The 22,085-nt window shown below is 36.7% G+C and overlaps 1 protein-coding gene across 5 annotated transcripts in view; it reads right to left on the minus strand.

Annotated features, from left to right (window-relative positions):
- cobl (cordon-bleu WH2 repeat protein) overlaps window positions 1–22,085 on the minus strand; it is a 132,748-nt gene that overhangs the window by 80,023 nt on the left and 30,640 nt on the right. The gene's annotated exons all lie outside the window — the stretch shown is intronic.

Below are 22,085 nucleotides of genomic sequence, written 5' to 3' on the forward strand. Positions count from 1 at the left end.
TAATTGTCCAATCAAATTCAAACTACAATAAAAATAAGTCCTTACATACTTAATGTTACGACAGACTGAAAATAGCTATTGAATTGAGGTAAACCTTTCAGGCACTACCATAAATAAGGCCTATCACACACCCTATGGGTACGATAAATCTAATGGAATAGTGGGACCATATAGTACAATTAAATCTTTCTTTCAAACTGCTAAACAGAGTGCAGTTATATGAAACAGAATACAGGGTCTACAAAACTATTTGAAACTTTTCTAGCATCTCCTGTCAAGCTAACCGTTTTCTTGCAAATACACGATTTAGCCAGCCATGACATAAACAGTGGTGAACACGTGTGTGTGTGTGTGTGTGTGTGTATATATATATATATATGTGTGTGTATGTGTATGTGTATATATGTATATATGTATATGTGTATGTATAATATACACACACACACACACACACACACACACGCATATATATATATATATATATATATATATATATATATATATATATATATATAAACATACATACAGTACATACACATATATACATACATACCAGTATTGTGCAAACGTTTTAGGCACTTGTCAAAAATTTTGCATAGTGAGGATGTCTACAAAAACAATTACATAAATAGATTTAATTTATAACTAAATGTCATACAAAGTCCAGTAAACATAAAAAAAGAGCTAAATCAATATTCGGTGTGACCACCTTTACCTTTAAAACAGCACCAGTTCTCCTAGGTACACCTGGACACAGTTTTTCATAGTTGTTGGCAGATATGATGTCCCAAGTTTCTTGGAGAATTTGCCACAGTTCTTCTATCTATATAGGCTGTCTCAATTGGTTCTGTCTCTTTATGTAATCTCAGACTGACACGATGTTCAGTGGGGGGATTTGTGGGGGCCAAGACATCTGTTGCAGGGCTCCCTGTACTTCTGTTCTGGAAAAAGGTTTTCTTGGTTGTTGGCAAATGGGATGTTCCAAGCTTCTTGGAGAATTCTCAACAGTTCTTCTATCTATTTAGAAGCTTCTTCTATCTATATAGAAGCTTTAATTGATTCGGTCTCTTCATGTAATCCCAGACTGACTCAGTGTTCAGTGGGGGAGACGTCATCCGTTGCAGGGCTCCCTGTTCTTCCATTCTATTTTATTCTATTTGCAAAAGTAATTTTTGAGAGTCTAACATTTATATTTCCTATTGACACACTAAAGCTGAAGATATAAAGACAAATGCTTTTGTGAAACATCTTAAGTGCCGAAGACATTTGCACAGTACTGTACATACATACAGTATATACTAAGAGTACTTGAGTAGACAAAAAGACCAAAATGCCCATCTCTACCTGCTGTTAGTTTCCCTTTATTTCAGCTTTGTCAATGGATAACAAACAATTTCTGTTTTCATATTTTGGTGAATATTGTTTACTGTGATAAATTTAATTATGGGAATGATAGCCTTTACACAGTCCACCAGCCACCCAGCTCTAAATATCAGATTTGGCATCTGCCACTGAATAAAATCTGCAATTTCTTTGGTCAATGATCCCAATGGTTGAGCCATAAAATTAAATATGATTAATCAGGAATGTATCTAGATTATCTGAATGTACTGTGAAGTCATGAGGTAATAAACAATCAAATGTACATTTAAGGAAGTATTGATTAGGAAACACTGCTCAAAAATCATTGTGATAATAGGTAATTTCACATTACAGTAATAAAACGTAGGTCTATCTGTAGCCCGATAACAAATCCATCCAGCTGATTAGATTGAAATCCTCCTTTTCTGACCATAAAAGTACAACAATATGGACTCTTGACATTACATAATAAACTAGAGGACAAGAGAGGCAATCGGGAATCTGGTGTATCAAAATGTCTGTCAATGAGCTTTTCTTTATCACAAGGCAATAAAACTTCAGATAATCAACAACCACTTACACGAAAATCTTAAGACGTATACGGACTAATATTTATAACAGTCCATGTATTTGACAAGATGGTAATGTCTTTCCTACATGAAATTCAATAATATATCAAGTAGATACAAATTTCTCAAATAAAAATAGATAAAAATTTCTTATATAAATTCAGTATTCTTAAAGGGCACCTATTATGGAATTTTGAAAATTACCTTTCATGTAGTGTGTAACATAGATTTAAGTGAACAAAAACATCCTGCAAAGTTTTATATATGAAAGTTCACCGTAAAAAAAGTTATTGCCGCTCAAATGTAGGAGTCGACTCTGAGTCAATGTAATGAATAGTTTTTCCAATGACTCATTATCCTTTTCGTTGTGACGTCAAGACGAAAAATTATCAAATTGGCCGCGCCCACTCATTGCGTGCGCAGACACCAGGGAAAACTTGAAAACATCATGTCGTCAACAAGACGCTGTGTTCTGAAGTCGCGTATCAAAGCGACCTTTTTTCACTGCCCAGGGACGAGCATGTGAAGAATCAGTGGCTAGAGTTTATATTTACAACTATACCACACAAGTATAGCCCGAACCTTGTGCTGTGTTCGCGTCATTTTAATGACGATTGCTTTACTGAACATGAATGCTTTCAAGTGTGGATTCAGCGAGCGGTTGATACTGAAGGAAGGTTCAGTACCAAGTTTATTTGGATCAGCTTCCTCCTCCGAATCACAACCTGTAAGTATTATTAATAATTGTTGCTTTTATGTGTTTTTTAGCATGCTTAATAAGTATTTGTGTGTGTTGTGTAAGTTACGCTCAGCGCAGCTTCTAGGTCTCCAATGTCAATTTTTTTTAAATGTGTGAAATGTTTGTCGATGTTATTGGAGTTGTCATAAAGAATAGAGCAATAACATGTAGTAATGCAGTGCTTTACCAATATGTTTATGCGTTGGGCTAACGCAAACAATAACTGATTGGGTGTTTACCACCGAACTTTGGGCTATGATCGCCTAACATAAATCAACTCAAATTCCTTCTCTGACTTTGATTTTTTTACTACAAAGCGGTGATGGGCGTTCTGTTTCCGACAATCTCTGCACAGAGTATACCAATCACAACTGACTGGGTCATCTGACCAATCACTGCAGATTAGCGTCACGCAAAGGAGGGGTTTCGAAAAATGAGTCGTTGAACGAATCATTTGGGAGTCGGTGAGCAAATCAGGTAAACATAAATGCATATTATAAGACAACAAAAGTGTTTTTTGTCATTGCATGCATGTAAAACTGTTGTTGGGGACTCCCAAAACAATATTAGGAACATTTTAAATGCCATAATAGGTGCCCTTTATATAATTAAACAATACATTTTGGAGTTAAGTGGAAAAACATTTCAAGTCAAACTTAACAATAAAATAGGCAACTTAATTTAAATACGTAGATGATAACAACATAATTCATTATTTTTAAAATCTATTGGAAACCTATTATGGACAGAAGAATCCAATGTATTAAATTAAACTAACCAACAATTATTTGCTCTAAGATACTGCTAAGCAGATTACAAACAATTTCCTTTGATTTTCACACAGACTCATTGTTATAAGCCATATTTATAAGCATAGACAATAAGATACAACAACAGATCTGATTTTGATACAGCAATTTCAGTCAAGACTTTGAAGTGGGTAACTGGTAAAACATTAACACATTTAAGTAATAAGAATTCATATACCATTCTTCCTCTAACTTCAACTAGGCCACAAACATCATCCAACAAAGCCCGATCTTACATTCCGCAATGACACCCAAACATAGAAAAATATGATAAGTGCTTGTTTAGTTTCAGCTGCTCAGAAATGCGAATTCCCTTTCTATAGTGTAAATATTAGCAGTAGATAAAGCTGTCCTACTTCTGTAAAGCAGCCATGTGAGTCTGTCTGTAGTCTGTATCCAGGAATCACACAGGAGCCGAGCTACTGGAACATGGAGCGTCTACAATCCTGGAAGACTCTTGGCAGCTGAGAGGTGCAGAGCATGTGAGAATGGCAAAATGCTTGGACCTCGAGCAAGTCCAGTTAATGATTAATAAATAATTGTGCCAATATGCCTGCAATCAATGTGCTGTTGTATCATTCAACAATTATGTAACTAGGGCTGCCCTCAGCCCCAGCACTGCATCAATAGAATGACCAACAACTCCAAAGCAGACCAAATGATCGCTAAAACACAATGATTTCAATAAGACAACATTGGACGTAGTTCAGATTTCAAGAGCCGTAAAAACCGGAACGTTCCGTAAAACTTAATTTGAAGCATCTATATATCATGAATTAAGGTATTCCTAATCCATACATAATTTGCAATATCACACAAGAGTGTTCTTGTACTGAATAACAGCACTCTTGTCAATTTTTCAAGTCAATTTTATTTGTATAGCGCCTTTCACAACACACATCGTTTCAAAGCAGCTTTACAGAAGATCAGCATTAACAGAAGATAAAACTGTAATGTCTATAATGTCGATGAGTCATCATTGTGTAATTAGATAAAATATTGTGAATTGCGTTTAAAAATAAGTAATTCAATAATAATTGTATTAATAACCCCAGTGAGCAAGAAGAAGGTAACACTCCAAACTCCAAAAGATGTTGGTTAATGGGAGAAAAATAACCTTGGGAGAAACCAGACTTACTGTGGGAGCCAGTTCCCCTCTGGCTAACATCATGAATATAATGCTAATATTGCTTATGTATAGTGCAAGTCATGGTTTAAAATGATTAAATTAAGTAAGTGTTATGGGACAGTGTTAAAACATAGATTTTGTATGAACTGTAAAATTAATGACCAATGTCTTTGAAGTGCATCCTGTATTAACTGCAGAAGTTCACATAGATGCAATTGTCCTTGTTAACTCTTATTCATGAGATATTGCTTTTTTACTACAGTTCTGCAAAAGATATCACTATCGAGTAATCTCATACAAAATATGGCCAGTTATTTGGTCTTGTGTTGTTCCATTTTAAATAGTTCTAAAAGCTCTGATTGAGAAAATATTTGTTTTTATGGCAACGTTCATAAAGCCAAAACATGTTCGGCTTCAATCTTAAACATGACATGGTGAGAAATTTAGCATCATGGTAAAGCTGATTTAAAGTTTTTTTGACAAGCAGTAAAAGTTAAAAATAAAGAGAAAATTTTAAAAGAGGAAGTTTCATTTACAAAATATTTAATTCAATGACTGGATTATTTTTCATTATTATTTACCAGAAGTATTTTAATATATAGTGATCAGTGTCGGGTTTTATCCAATTACAAAGTATTCAGTTACTGTAATCTAATTACTTGTATTACATTGTGAATTCTTGTAATCAGATTATAGTTACTGACTTTCAATTAATTAAAGTACTTTTAAGCACATTATAGGGTTATGCTTGTTACTAATATATTATTTGTGTTGAATACATGAATTATGGTCCCGTAACAAGTGATCATGAAGGAAGAATGTGAGGTGCTGACTTGCTTACTGACAAGTGTTTGATTTGTGTGTAACAATGAACAAGAAATATAGATATTACTTTCAATTTGTTGGGCTGAAATGTGTTTTAGAAAGTTACTTAAAATTCAAGTAATTAGTAATGTGATTACTTTTTCCATTAAGTAATTTGTGATTTAATCTGATTTAAAATTTAGAGAAATTATTAGTAATTTGTAGTGGATTACAATTTTTTTGTTAAATTACACTGATTGTGATATTTGCTATCTTGATTCGTGATATAAAATTCATAGCGTGATATAAGACTTTGGTCTTATCACCCACCCCAAACTAAAACAACAACACATGAACATAAAACCCTCATAATTACAGTAATTCTGACTAGGGCAGCAACAACTAATCGATAAAATCGATTATTATCAATAATGGATATCATCGACAATGAATTTCATTATCAATTATTTGGATACATGCCACGAGCAAAGAGAAGCTCCGTCAGTGACATCACTTTACAGTCCAGTGAAAATGTGTTACATGATGAAACTCATTTGAAAAACAACGGAGACAAATTGAAGTGGAAAAAACAAGACTCAAGGTGTCCAGTGCACAAGAGCACTTTATAAACACTTCAAAGAAGATCATAATAAGCATACAGTTTGTGAAGCAGTTGCTGCATCAGGTGCGTTGAAAGAGTGATTGCGCTGTTTGATGCCCTAAAGAGTTGTTTCTCTCCAGCACATGACTTACATTTCACTGCTATTTTCTGTTTTATAATGTGTACATTTTATGAATTCAAAATCAAACGTGTATTGTGCAAAACTGCTTGTTTTTACCACATGCGAGTCTCCTTTAAACTTATCTGAGCAAGCGAGCAAAACCGATTGCAATGGAGAAAGGGAGCGCAATCATTTTGATTAAACTCATGCAACATCGTACCGCGCTTTCAGTTTCAATGTAATCAATTGTGCATCATTCATTAATGACCACGCTGATGTCTCAGAGGTCAAAGTGTGTGGTTTAAATTGTTTTAGAGCGTTTCTCATCATGTGAGCACATGTAAATACAGTGAGCACCGGGATGAGACTTTTCAGCGCAAGAGTGAATCTGCTCTGCAGATGTTTGTACTATAGTAAACTGTAAATAATGCTGAATATCATGTATAATAATGCTAAGGGTCCTGATATTTGATTGTCCTCATAATGCCACATGTAATGTCTGATTCCACTAGTAAATTTATACCATGGCAAACATTATTTTACATTATTTAGTTTAGAAAAATGTAATCTGTGACAACACCACTTTAAAACCTACAATATTAATTAAAAATATTTAAAACTATGTATTCAGTGACAGCGTACAAGCATATGTATCTAACATATTTATGAATTTATCAGCTGGGCAGACTTAATAATATTTCTATTTTGATGTCACCATTGCCCTCTGCTGGACTGATTTTCTATCTCACTCCATCCCTGATGGATCATTTTACTCTTTAATGAACTGTAATATTTGTTCTACAAAGTTTTACATTTAATTGAATTAAAGGAACTGTTTTGCATATGTACTGAAAGTAATAATAATAAAATATTTTCATCTATGTTTTGTTAAGAGTATAGAATCATGAATTCAGTACTATAAATAGAACCAAATCCTTATGCCCTTTATCATTTCAGTTTATTTAAAAATAAAATTTTTATAAAATACAGGAAAACAAATATCTGATAAATCAATTAATCAAAGAAATAATAGAAGATTAATCGATTATCAAAATAATAATTAGTTGCAGCCCTAATTCTGACATTATATGAACACACCATTAGGCCCAGGAAAAATCTGCTAACATTTTTCTAATTTTCTTGCTAAGGTAAAATCTGCTAAATTCTATGGGAGGGATTATAACATGGTAAAATGGGTTAATTGGCACTGAGAGTGCTACTCTCATAAATAACCCAAATAATTAATTAAAAAACATGCAAGGGGTGGGAAATATGCAGAACCTTCATAAATAACAGACATTGCAATTCTACATTGGAGTAGAGCTTTTTGTAGAGTTTGGCACATGCAGATTCTTGGAGAGCCTGCTTTATATATAGTACATTTTGTAATCAGGTGCACTGTTTGTTCTCACAAATACAATTTTGTACAATTATATTTTACAAATGGTTAATTGTTTAAAAAGTATGCATTAAAAGATGATATGGCACATAAATCTAAGTGATTATCATGTTTAAATGCATTATTTTTATAGTCCTAGAATTATAACTACGAATAGAAAGTATTCAAATGTACCATAACAATGATTACAATTATTCATGAAAACGTATAATGGATTACAATGTGTATTATGATGCAATGTGAAAACTTTTATTATTCCTTCATAGGCATTATATATACAGACCAAGGTTGTATTATATACATATATATATATATATATATATACACACATATATACATACACACACACATACACACACACACACACTAGTGGTCAAAAGTTTTGAAACACTTAATCGTACTTTACTATTATTCTAAAATGTGAAAAAAATTATATTAAAGTAGTCATCAAAACTATGGAATAACATAAATGGAACTATGGGAATTAAGTTGTGACTAAACAAAATCCAAAATAAATCAAAACTGTTATATTTTAGCATCTTTAGCATCATCACCCTTTGACTAGAATTTGCAGACATGTACTTTTGATATTTTGTCAACCAACAGCTTAAGGAATCACCCTGGGATGCTTTTTAAACAGTATTGAAGCAGTTCCCATCTATGTTGGGCACTTATTGGCTGCTTTTTATTATTTGGTCTGTCGACAATTTAAAAAATGTTTCATTTTTTAATACATTTTTAGTTTTATAATGAAATAAATTAATATGGCGGCACAATTATATTTTTGTTTACAAAAATAATTTCAAACATTTAAGCATACCCCTTCAGATCAAAAGATTTTTATGATCACGAGAAACATTTCAGTCAAGTGTTTCAAAACTTTTGACCGGTAGTGTATATATGCCATTTTTAAGTGTCAAGCCCAAGAAAGATAATGGTAAAAAACGTTGCACCTGATGGAATTATGCCCTTACGTGTGTGTGTGTATTATGTATGTGTGGAAGAACACATCTCCGGTGCAGACAGGAAAAAGGGTTTTGAAAGTGTGGTTTTGTGTCAAGTTGACTGGCTGCTCACATCACACACCTCGTCGAACAAAGAGACCTTTAGTGGTGAGCCAGCTTCCCTGGGAGAGCAGGAAACTCTCAGTTTCTCAGTTGGCAGCTCTAAACGCATGGCCTTCATTGCGACTGGGTTACTAATGGATTGACTTTGTCATTTCGAGATAACTTAGCTTTTAGCTTGATTAATCAGCTGTCACAATGCTCATATAATTATCACTGAATAAACAGGGAGTCGATGTATTACTGTATTCAGGAGAGCATACTACATACTACTATTTCTGCACACATATATTATTACAAAAACTTTAACTTTGTAAAAACAATCATAATATATATATATATATATATATGTGTGTGTGTGTGTGTGTGTATGTGTGTTTTAAACTTCCCCTCTCACTCCACTCTCTCTCCCCGGACTTTTAATCACCTACACCTGATCACAATCCATCATACAATTACCTCACCTCTATAAATACTCACTACTATCCAGGAGTTTCCTCGCCTGTGTATCGTTACAAACACGCAGTAAAGTGAATTAATTGTGTTTACATCAAACCTCACTGTCAGGGGCGTTTACTATTTGCCTTGCTCGTCTCAGCACATTAGCGTATGAATGCCGCGCTCTGCAGGTGGGTGTGATCACATTAGGGATAATTAGCTGAGCCAGGAGAAATTGTACATTGCTTTGTTTCATACCAATTATATTGCAGGAGAATATTTGTTTTAAATTTGAATTGTTTTATTTAAAAGTAGACATTTTAAGCTTTCTTTAGACATATGTGTCATGTTTGTATGATAAGTATTTGTGGAGTTTCAAAAGACTTCCCAAAAGCTTCCCAAAGACTGCTGACAGCTCACACTTTTTATTTTCTTTATTTTACAAAAGCACAAGGTTTTCTATTTATTATGAGTGTACACAAATAAAAGTAGACACTTTATAGTCTCTACTGATGTCTTACATCTGTATGCCCCAAAATGATATAGAATCTTATGTTGTTTCCGCTGAGATTATCATGTGAATTTCCTATCCGAAGTGGATAGACTAAATAATATTGTGGAGAATGTTATTTAGTCTATCCACTTGTTTTAAATAAAATAAACACATCAAACATCTCTGAAAAAATATTTGTTCTCCTTCTGTCGAATAAGTCCTAGTAGGAATCCACATATCTCACAGTAACTGATATATGATGTCACTGTCTGTGAGCTCCTCCAGATTGGTGTCTGCAGCCTCAAATACACTCCAATCAGTGCAGTCAAAGCTGGCTTGTAGTTACAGCTCTACTTCATTGGTTCGGTTCTTTAGAGTCTTTACCTCAGGTTTAGCTGATTTTAGTTTCTGCCTGTAGGCTGGAAGAAGGTGATTTAGACAGTGATCAGAGAGTCCCAAAGCTGCTCTAGGGACAGAGTGATATACATCCTTTAGTGTTTTGTAGCAATGATCCAGTACATTTCTGTCTCTGGTTAGGCATGTAATGTGCTGTTTGTATTTGGGCAGTTCATGTGTGAGGTTTGCTTTGATAAAATCCCCAAGAATAAAAATAACTGAGTCTGGGTATTGTTGTTCCGTGTCTGTGATCAGCCAGCTGTTGCAGTGCTGCGTTCACGCACGTGTGTAGCATGATCTAAACACTCACCAGAATAAAAGAGGAAAACTCCCATGGCTAGTAGAAAGGCTTACAGTTTAGTAAAGAGCGTTTCAAAAATAGAACAGCACATCTTTAACGTTGTTATGTCTGTACACCAACTTTCATTGATGTAAAAGCATACTCCGCCTCTCGTTTTCCCAGTTAAATCCACGATGCGATCCGCTCTGAACAGCTGAAAGCCCGGCAGAAGTAATGCGCTGTCCGGAATGGCTTCACTCAGCCAGGTTTCTGTGAAGCACAAGGTAGCAAAGGTTTAAAAGTCCTTGTTTGTATGGGTGAGATGATGTAGTTCGTCCATTTTGTTAGTAAGAGAGCAGAGATTCTGTAGATGATGACTCGGCAGCGCTGTTCAAAAGCCGCGCTGACTAACCTGACCGCGCTTCCCTTGCCTGTGTCTCTTTAACAACACAGCTGCGCCTCCGACTAAAATGTCCAGCAAAGTGTCCGAATACTCAACAAGTGGGAAAAGATTGTCTGGTATGCGCTGCAGAATGTTCAGCAGTTCTTCCCTTCCCATGCTTATTAATTGTGCTGCCACAGAATACCCCAAGTCTTCACTGCCTTTCAAAGCATCTTTACATAGCTTCAAAATTTGGGTATACAGGTTACAAAAGCTTTGCAGAATTATTTGAGCATAATTTTTACCTGCTGCTCGGTCGCCTTACAAAAGATTTTCACTGTTAGTCTCTTCTTCCCCTGTCTTTGGTCGGTAGAATTAACTGCATTAAGATGAATGTGCTCCCCAAATTTGTATATCTTTTTCAATGTATCCCTATTTTTATTCCAAAAAGTATTTTTTCTCTACACTTAATAGTTCTATTTCTCAATTCATATGGAATAGAATGACTCCAAGGATCCGAAAAGGCATCCAGCAGAACACAGCGCTCTATGCTGCATTGGATAATTTGAATAAATTGGACAACCCCCCGTCATGGTTAAGCATTGAGAATACTTTATGCAAATCTTCGACTTTGAATGCACTTTTATGTTTCCCAATTACACTGTCCCGGCTGAAGTACTCGGATAACGTAATATTGAAAAACATTCTTAAAGTCTATACTCTGACATTATAGCTTCCAGGTCATCCCACATTCATTCTAATCCTTTGTTCCTCCCCTCTATACTGGATGGTGCATATGCCTCCTGGAGGGATATGGGTTTCTTTTCTGTAGCTGATCTTTACATCGATAGTGCTTCATTTAAACAGTTAACCGTTTTGTAAAACATTCCTAGAAACTATTTTTTCAGTAATTTACAAATACAAGATTTTTTTCTTAAATTGTTTTAAGAAAAAAAATAGCAAATTTCCCCAATGTGCCACCTTCTTCTGCAATTGACACCATTCTTGAGGTTGACATATACACACAAGGTGGTTCATAGAGTTTACAGGTATAAAAGCAGATTTGGACCCAGAGTGTGATAGTTGTCATTTAGGACCAGCCACACTAACTCAAATGTTTTGGACCTGCCCAGCCCTCTCTTCATTTTGGTGGTTAGTACTGTACTTGATTCTCTTTCAGCCATTACCAGATATTCCACCATTACCTATCATTGGCCTGTTTAGGGTATTGCCCATCAGTCACTCATTGCCCTCTTTCTTTACAAATTTTGTTTCTTTTCTAACATCGCTTGCAAGTTGCTTTTACTGAACTGGAAAAGTCCTCATGCACAATGGATAATGGATGCCCTATATTTGATGAAATTAGAGAAAATTAAACACACTGTTCACCGGCCTAACATTATTTATACTAAAATTTGGCAGCCCTTTCTTGCAGATGTTAAAACTTTCCACCTTGACCCAGACCCCATTGTTTGACCTTTTACTAATCCTTTTAAACTTTTTTTTTAAAAAGGCAATGTGATATTACTGGGAAGGGGAAAATTAGATTAATAGGGACAGTGTGCAGAAAGCTTACTTTATAAGTCAGTTATGACAGAGATCCTGATAAAAGTACGGTTCGTTTGTGTGTCCTTTTGTTGTTCAATTGATTTTTGTGACGTGAAAGCATTTTGTCATAAGTACCTCGTGGCGTGCCATGCATAGCTCCATTACATAATTCATATCACATATGGGAATTTTAAGTGAATATAAACATACCATAATTACCATGATGTGTTTTTGTGTCACATACTCCGTTCTTGTTGTATTATTTGAGCACCTACACTGGCGGTCAAAAGTTTGGAATAATGCACAGATTTTGCTGTTTCGGGAGGAAATTGGTACTTTAATTCACCAAAGTGGCATTCAACTGATCACAAAATATAGTCCAGACATTACCGAACCAAGCCAAAATCACTTGCTTAAATGACTGGCGCCCTGTTGCTCTGACCCCCATCATCAGCAAATGCTTTGAGAGGCTAATCATAGATCACATCTGCTCTGTGCTGCCCAAGTCTTCGGACCCATTGCAGTTTGCCTACCGCAACAACCGCTCCACTGATGATGCCATTGCATCTACAATACACAATGCTTTCTCCCACCTGGAAAAAAGGAACACATATGTGAGAATGCTGTTTGTAGACTACAGCTCAGCATTTAACAACATAGTGCCCTCCAAGCTTGATGAGAAACTCTGGGCTTAAACAGCTCGCTGTGCAGCTGGATACTGGACTTCCTGTCAGGCAGACGTCAGGTGGTTAGAATTGGCAGCAACATCTCCTCATCACTAACCTTCAACACTGGAGCCCCGCAGGGCTGTGTTCTCAGCCCACTCCTGTATTTCCTGTACACACATGACTGTGTGGCAACACATAGCTCCAATGCCATCATTAAGTTTGCTGATGATACGACGGTGGTAGGTCTGATCACGGACAATGATGAAACAGCCTACAGAGAGGAGGTGCACACTCTGACATGCTGGTGTCAGGAGCACAACCTCTCCCTCAACGTAAGTAAAACCATGGAGCTTGTAGTGGACTTCAGGAAGAATGACAGAGAACACAGCCACAGCCCAGTCAGCAGTTTCAAGTTCCTCGGTGTCCACATCACTGAGGAACTCACATGGTCCGTCCACACTGAGGACATTGTGAAGAAGGCTCACCAGCGCATCTTCTTCCTGAGACGGCTGAGGAATGAACCACCACATCCTCACACGGTTCTACACCAGCACTTTAGAGAGCATCCTGACTGGCTGCATCACCGCCTGGTACAGCAATAGCACCGCCCACAACCGTAAAGCCCTGCAAACTGCCAGACACATCATCGGAGGTGAGCTTCCCTCCTTCCAGGACATATATAACAGGCGGTGTTTGAAAAAAGCTCGGAGGATCATCAGAGACTCCAGCCACCCGAGTCATGGGCTGCTCTCACTGCTACCATCAGGCAGGCGGTATCGCAGCATCAGGACCCACACCAGCCGACTACAAGACAGCTTCTTCCCCCAAGCAATCAGACTTTTGAACATTTGATCTCTCACGATCAATAATCAGCAATGCACTTTATTAATCTTATATCTCACACTGGACTGTCAAATATATTCTCCTCAATACAACTACTATATATATTTTTTGTATTTATTCTATATTGTGTGTATTGTTTACTGTACATTGTAGATAATTATTGTGTTGTGTAAGTATGTGTACATTTGATATGTAAATTTTGTTGTGTAAATATGTTGTTAATCGTAATTGGTATATATCTTGTCACTGTCATGACTGCTATGTTGCTCGGAACTGCACAAAAGACCTACTGTTGCACTTGTGTACATGGTAGTGTGACAATAAAGTGATTTGATTTGACATTACTGATGTAAAAAACAGCACCATCATTATAAGAAAAGTCATTTTTGATCAAATCTAGACATGCCCAATTTCCAGCAGTCATCACTCCAAATCCTTCTTGTGTAATCATGCTAAATTGCTAATTTGGATGAAAGCTATTTGGTTTGTTAAATGAAGAGAGTGATTTTGGTTGGATTCAGATGACAATGATGCAAGTGATAGAGAAACAGATGAAGATGTCGGTGAAGTGGACAAAGAAAACCAACAACCCACTGAACCCACTGACTGCCCAGACGATGATTATGAGGACATTGAGCAAAGAAACCGACCATGCCCCGTGACCGGTATCACTGACTGAAAAGGGATTTTGTCAGTCCCAATTAAGGCTGGGTATCGAGTTCGATAAATTTTAGGCACCGACCGAATTGCCCGTAAACAATAGAGTATCGAAAAATGTCTTGTCGTTCTGTATCAAATTTCAATATCTAAGGGGTTAATCTCATCAACGTCAGTAATAAGCATGTAGCATGCTAGATGTGCCCAAACCTAAAAGTGCTGGTGATTGGCTGTGTTTAGGCATCAAGGAAAAACACTAGTATCAGAAAATGGTTTGAGAGTTACAGCGCTGAGAAAGAATGTTATCAGTAGCTTTGCTAACACCGTTCCACATTACAGAGAAATATTGAAGCGTAAAAATGAGCCTTTAAAAAATATTTTTTACAAGCGCACGCACATAGCGAGCCACAGTGACAACAGGAAAAGCGGTAATGATCCTGAATGTGTCGCGAAAGTCTGAACAGCTGAGACTGTCTGAACATTGTGTTCATTTATAGAGAGAAATTCACATTGGGGTTGAGCAAACAGACGATGATCTCGGGATCAATGATGGTCAGAGTGATCACCAATAGCTGATGCCTTTGACCATGTCATGATAATATTTGGCTTGTTTTCCCATTAATCTATTAAATTATTATTAATATTATTATTAGACTATTATCATTATCAGATTAATATTACAAATAATTTGCCTGTAGACACAAAGACACGCGTTTGAAGAAACACTCTTTATTATATTATTAAGTACAGATGACAGAAAAGTCATATATGGGCATGATTTTTTATTTATTTATTTATTTTTTATGAGTGCAGAAATGAACAAATGAAAATGAAATGAGTGCCTGTAAAATAATACAAAATGTATAAAATAGATTTTTTTGGTATATTAAAAAATATATATATAAAATAGATACATTTTTGTAGGGAATATCGAGGGGAATATCTGTTAACACCAATAAACAACAAAATTGAGAATTGGAATTTACTTGAAGATGGGCCTAGTTCAAATGTCTGGAGTCATTATGTATTGGGAGACAGCCCTGTGGTACAACCAAGTTTCAGATGTGAAGTCACGCAACAGATTCCAAGAACTGCTGAGATCATTACATTTTGTCAACAACTTGACATTGCCAGAGACAGAAAAGACAGACAAACTGTGGAAACTATGACCTTGGCTTGACTCATTCAGAGAGAAGTGTCTGCAGGTTGTACTGGAAGAACACAACTCTGTGAATGAGATGATGATCCCTTTTAAAGGGGAAATTCAGCGGCATAAGGCAGTATCTGCAAGGAAAGCCACACCCATGGGGGTTCAAATTATGGGTGAGAAGTGGAATCTCTGGCATAGTCTGTGATTTTGAGGTGTACCAAGGCAGTGTCATTGAACATCAAGCCAAATCTGAACTTGGATTATCAGGGGATGTTGTGATGAAGCTGGTTTCCACGCTTCCAGAACGGCAAAACTACAAAATCTAAGCAGACAACAATTTCACTTGCATCCCATTGGCAGTTCAGCTCCTTCGTCGTGGAATTCATTACATGGGAACAGGCAGACGCCTACCCAACTGTAACCTTGCAGACGAGAAGAGCTTGAAGAAAAGTGGGAGAGGAAGCTTTGACTTCAGAGTTGAGGGGAACCACAACATCCATGTTGTCAAATGGTTTGACAACATGGCTGTGACACTTGTGTCATCCTTTGCTGGTCCAGAACCTGTGCAGAAATTTGAACGCTGGGACAAAGCCACCAAAACCTACATTGAAGTTGAGAGGCCTTACATTGTGGGAACTTATAACAAATTCATGGGAGGTGTGGATTTATTGGATTAATTTGCAGCCAAATATAAGTTCCGCATAAAATCGAAACGGTGGTCCCTGTACATCTTCTGGCACACCATTATTCTCGCTATGATCAACGCCTGGCTCCTCTACAAGCGAGACTACAAAGTGTTCAAGATTTTGCCAAAAGACATGCTGAACAGGAGACAGTTTAAGGCAAAACTAGCAGATTCTATTATCCTGGTGAGAATGCATTTCTGCAATTTGCTGTTTGTAATATGTTTAATATTTCACTGTTTATAACATATCTGACATGTATCTTATATCATTTGCCCTCTCTTTGGTTATACCAAAGAGAGGGCGACCATCTTCAGCAGGTGGCAGCCCAGTAAGACAGATGGTGACATCAAGGAGCCCTTCGAATGCTCACAAGAGACCGTCCTCAGATGGGAGTGAACCAAACGGGACCCAGCTAACAGGCCATTGTAGTGGTTTCTTGTGCCAATTTTGTGAAAAATCACTCAACATCTCTGGGGTTTTGATTTCAGAAGAATAGACTTTATTATCACACAATAAAGCCGAGTTGCCCACGGTGAAACCACAGTAACAAACAACTCAAGCATCTCTGGGTTTGGTTTCACTTAAATACATCTCCTCCAACAAGGTGGGGCTTACACTTTTTTAAACATGCATTCGTTATCATCCTCTTCATTGACTCTGGTCTTGACCATATTAGGAAGTAACAGAACCACCTTTGGAAGAGATCAATTCTCCCCCCTAAGTAATGCTATTTATGTTTCTGCACACAGTCAAATAGTCAAACATATGTTGAGCACACATTCATCACGTCCACAGGCCTTTACACACAGTAAACTGCATGTTTGCCCCTCAGACATAACTGTGGTATAAATCAACAATGTTTTCATTGATTACTCCTGATTAACTTGATAAAAATATACTACACCATCTGCATGATGACATCCGCAGGGACATGGTTGCACATTTACCAGTGAAGACAACAAGAGGACGCTGCAGACTCTGCAAAACTGGCTACACCAATACTTTATGCCGCAAGTGCAATGTTCGTCTTTGTTTTTTGGGGACAAGAACCATCTTTTGAACTACCATACCTGAACTTTGGGACTAAGTTCAAGTTCAGTTTTGTAAAAACATTGTGGCAGCGGGAGTGGTCAAGTGCCCGTCCGGGGGAGAAAGCGGAAAGGGCACTTGCACCTGAGGCAAATTATGCCTAACACCTGTCTCTAATTTCAGTGAGCATGGGGAGAGCGGAATAAAGACGGAATAAAATTCTGCTTAGATAAGAGCTCTACGTCTTCGTTTCCTCCTTGCCAATCTTAACTCCTTCTACAAAAAAAATGTCCTGTAATTTTTATTAATAAATAACAATTCATAAAAAATATGACTGTTGTGTGATTATTATTCATGATATATACAGTTATGGGGCTATATAAGCAATCAACTGTGCAAACACTGTATAATTGTTCAAACGATGCAAGTACAAATACATGATTTCTGCTACCCTCCCTGACCACTGTTGTAATATTACAACGTAATTAAAAATTACTAAAATTAAAAACAACTAAACAAGGAGGATAAGTACATCAGAGTCTCTAGTTTGAGAAATAGATGCCTCACATATCCACAGCTGACAGCTTCATTGAATTCTACCCACTCAACACCAGTTTCATGTTCAACAGTAAAGAGAAGACTCAGGGGTGCAGGACTTATGGGAAGAATTGCAAAGAAAAGCCACTTTTGAAACAGAAAAACAAAAATAAATGTTTAGAGTGGGCAAAAGAAACACAGACATTGGACAACAGATAATTGGAAAAGACTGTTATAGATCTTAATCTCATTGAGCTTTTGTGGGATCAGCTAGACTGTAAGGTGCGTGAGAAGTGCCCGACAAGACAGCCACATCTATGACAAGTGCTACAGGAAGCGTGGGGTGAAATGTAACCTCAGTGTCTGGACAAACTGACAGCTAGAACGACAATTTCAAATTGTATTATTAGTAATTTTTCACGTTATTTATGTCCTGACTATACATTGTGATCAGCTGAATGCCATTTTTGTGAATTAAAGTACCAATTTTTTTCCATAAGAGCAAAATCTGTACATTATTCCAAGCTTTTGGCCACCAGTGTAAAATGAACGGACCGTCCGCATTCATTCCAGGGCAGTGCGTTAAGATGAACCGGTTTAAAGTGCTCTGATGGGCGTACCATCTATGGCAAGGATTTTTATACTTTCACTTTAATTTTATTTGTGCAATGGCAAATGTTCTTGGCTCAAACACAATGTAAATGACATGCAGGAGGAGATGATTGCTTGCTCCATTACTCTTTGAGATGATAGATAAATAAACATATTTTCAAATGCACAAAGAATTTCAAATGTTTTACTTCATGCAAAAAAAAAAAGGGGCTTGTAGGTTTTCTTGGAGAGCCTAAACATAACATGAGAGAGTGAAGAATTTAGGACAGAAATACAGTATATTGCATACTATTGCAAAATGTAACATAATTGGCGGTGTTGTCTGGGTTTCATGAATGATATAACATATAAAATATTACTTTCATGTCATTCTATCCCTGTGCAATAATTTTAATGAACAATTCTATATTTATTTTCTTTATATTATTTATTTACAATTTATTTATTTTCTTTACATAATTTTAAAGCCTTAAAATGAATCATGACAGCCCTAGCTGCAATGGAGTCTGAGTTCTTAAGGAGCTGTGGTGTGAACAAAAGGGGTCTGAGACCACATTAATGTGAAGAGGACCAAAAAAGAATCTGGGTCCTATTTTAAGTCCACTTATATTGTGAACACCAAAAGCACAAAGGTAATTTGCGGCTGGTATCCTTTCTGGTTCACTTTAAACAAACTGGGTTTCGTTCACTTAAAACGTACTATATGTGAAACCACCCTTAAAGATGCACATATCGAGGTCATTTGTCAAATGGTAAAAGGTCTTGTGACAACAATGTCTACTATTTAAAAAGTGTATTGTTGCATAATGCTTCATATACTTTTTAACCTCACTTAAAAGATCAGTAATAGGCAGTACTGTATTCCATATTAGCATTACATTCCTTAGCATAGCCTTTGACTAAACACATAACAAAATATAAATTTCTATCAAACTCACAGGACCAGAAGTTTAAGTAAACATAACATTATATCTTTAATGTAAGCAAAATCTTCCACTTAAGTAAACATAACATTATATCTTTAAATGTAAGTCAACAATCCCAATCTAAATTAGTTTTATTTCACGCCTACTTTAAATAACAGCACAACACCTCTAAATTTTCCCCTTATATGTTCAAATTCTACACACTTTACTATTTAAAGACATCAACTCCTCATAGTTGTCATGACAACATAAAAAAAAAAAAAAAAAAAAAGACCACAGCCAGAGAGAAAGTTTAAATAAAAATCATGTTCCTGGAAAATTAGACACTCCTGACACCAAGTCACTGAGGGTCTTTTAAACAGTGGTTAGGAAACAGCACTGTGATTCATCCATCACTCAAACAAAGCTGCTCTTTTTACTCAAAGGAGAGTTCACAGTCCTCTTCTGATGTTGGCTGCAAAATGTCGTAAAGTTCTTGGCCTAATCTTAAAGCTTCGCACTTAACACAAAAACCCTAAGGCTATATAATACTGATATAAACATAGAAAAAGTGTTCCTTTATAATACATTTATATGAATATTTAAAAAGAGAACAGGGGGAAAAAAAAAGTTTGAGTACAGTAAAGTACTATGAACTAAATTTATACATGGGGTCTGTTCCAAAACTTAGTGAGCTGCCTCCAGAGGCGCTCCCGACACAAAGTCTGTTCCAAAAGGTAGATATAATAATGATGCTGCCCCTTAAGATATATAGTTTTGGACAAAGATATGTATCTGGGAGGTGATCCCAGTATGCACTGCAATGAGCTCAGCAGAAAAACTAATCCAAGATAGCGGACAAAGCAAGAAAATATTTTATTATAAATCTACTTTTAATCCATTCAATATTTTAAAGTATCGATAAAAATGAGCTTTATATGAAAGAAAACTATTTTACCAAAAATGTTGGAGTGATATGCTCATAAGAGTACCACATCGTTCTTCTCGCATAACCTATTTTTAAATCAGTTGTGAGTTGAGTTTCTCGTGTGCTCGTAAGGTATCTATCTATCTATCTATCTATCTATCTATCTATCTATCTATCTAGAAACAGACAGACAGACAGACAGAGTTGAAATAAGAAGTTTACATACACTTAGGTTGAAATCATTAAAACCATTTTTTTTAACCACTCCACAGATTTAATATTCAAAACTATAGTTTTGGCAAGTAATTTAGGACATCTACTTTGTCCATGACACTAGTAATTTTCCAGCAATTGTTTACAGACAGATTGTTTCACTTTTGAGTGACTATATGACAATTTCAGTGGGTCAGAAGTTTACATTCACAAAGTTAAACATGCCTTTAAGCAGCTTGGAAAATTCCAGAAAATGATGTCAAGCCTTTAGGCCATTAACCAATTAGTTTCTGATAGGCTAATTGCCGTCAACTGAAGGTATACCTGTGGATGTATTTTAAGGCCTACCTTTAAACTTTTTGCTTGCCTTCATGAGATAATCAAAAGAAATCAGCCAAGACCTCAGAAAAAAAATAGTGGACCTCCACAAGTCTGGTTCATCCTTGGGAGCAATTTCCAAATGCCTTAAGGTATCATATTCATCTGTACAAACAACAGTACACAAGTATAAACATGCTTTGCTGCAGGAGGGACTGGTGCACATCACGAAATAGATGGCATCATGAGGAAGGAAAATTAAGTGGATATATTGAAGCAACATCTCAAGATATTCGCCAGGAAGTTAAAGCTTGGTCGCAAATGGGTCTTCCAAATGGACCCCAAGCATACCTCAAAAGTTGTGGCAAAATGGCTTAAGGACAACAAAGTGAAGGTATTGGAGTGGCCATCACAAAGCCCTGACCTCAGTCTGAAAGAAAGATTCACAAGATGTGTTCCCTAGATGACTTCCTCCTAGCCCTGTGGCAGATGAGTTTGAAACGTGCTAACTAAGCCCTGTACTGGGGTAGGTGCGCCACATGTGCTGATTCCCCGTAGGTTTCCCTGTTGGTAAACTGCGTTTTCCAGTCACCATGTTTGTAGAAACTCCTTCCCCGTTGGGTAGAACATACCATGGGACTTCTCCACATGAAATTCTTCTGCCGAAAAAGATTCGGCAAGACCATGTGATGTATTTCCACTCAAAATACCCGCACAACTGGGTTAGCCTGCCCATTTTCTTTTTTTCAGCAGTCGACTTGTCTACGAAGGGCTGTTCGATGCTCATAACAAGCGCTGGCTACTAGGCACCCAGTAGTCTGCCCGTCTCGCACGCCAGTTCACGTAACACAGTTCAGCTAGTTGTGGCGTTTTTGGAGGGGACCCCTTGTGTCACTTCATTGACACAACGTTGATTGAGTGACAGATAGGGAAGGTCCTATCAGCTCCTTTATACCCGTATGTCAGGGGGAGTGGCATGCAAATACCACTCGCCAATTCCCATTTCCCATCAACTTTCGATTCGATATATGAATAGATTTGATTCTATATTGCTGTTTTGTGCTACTTTTCTTATTTGACTGTGGTAGACAGTTTAACAGGTCTCGAAGAAAAAAATATCACTGAATCAAATCTTTGTCTCTTGGTATAGCTGAGGTACAGCTTTCTCAGTAAAAATCTGATGGGATGGTATGCTATACCAGAGCTCAACTGTATGTACTGAAAGTCTTCAATATCAATGACGCTGTAGTGGTGCAGATCTTTTGAAATTAAATAAGCTATGGACTGAGTTATTTCCTTCGCCTATTCAGAGTTGGTTGGAAGTTTATAAAATTGGTGCAGTGTGCTGGCTGACCTGAATGTTAGCTAATAGAGGTTTTTGCTCCACATCTTTCATCTCTGGATG

The sequence above is a fragment of the Xyrauchen texanus genome, chromosome 15, assembly GCF_025860055.1.
Source record: "Xyrauchen texanus isolate HMW12.3.18 chromosome 15, RBS_HiC_50CHRs, whole genome shotgun sequence".
Classification (NCBI taxonomy): domain Eukaryota; kingdom Metazoa; phylum Chordata; class Actinopteri; order Cypriniformes; family Catostomidae; genus Xyrauchen; species Xyrauchen texanus.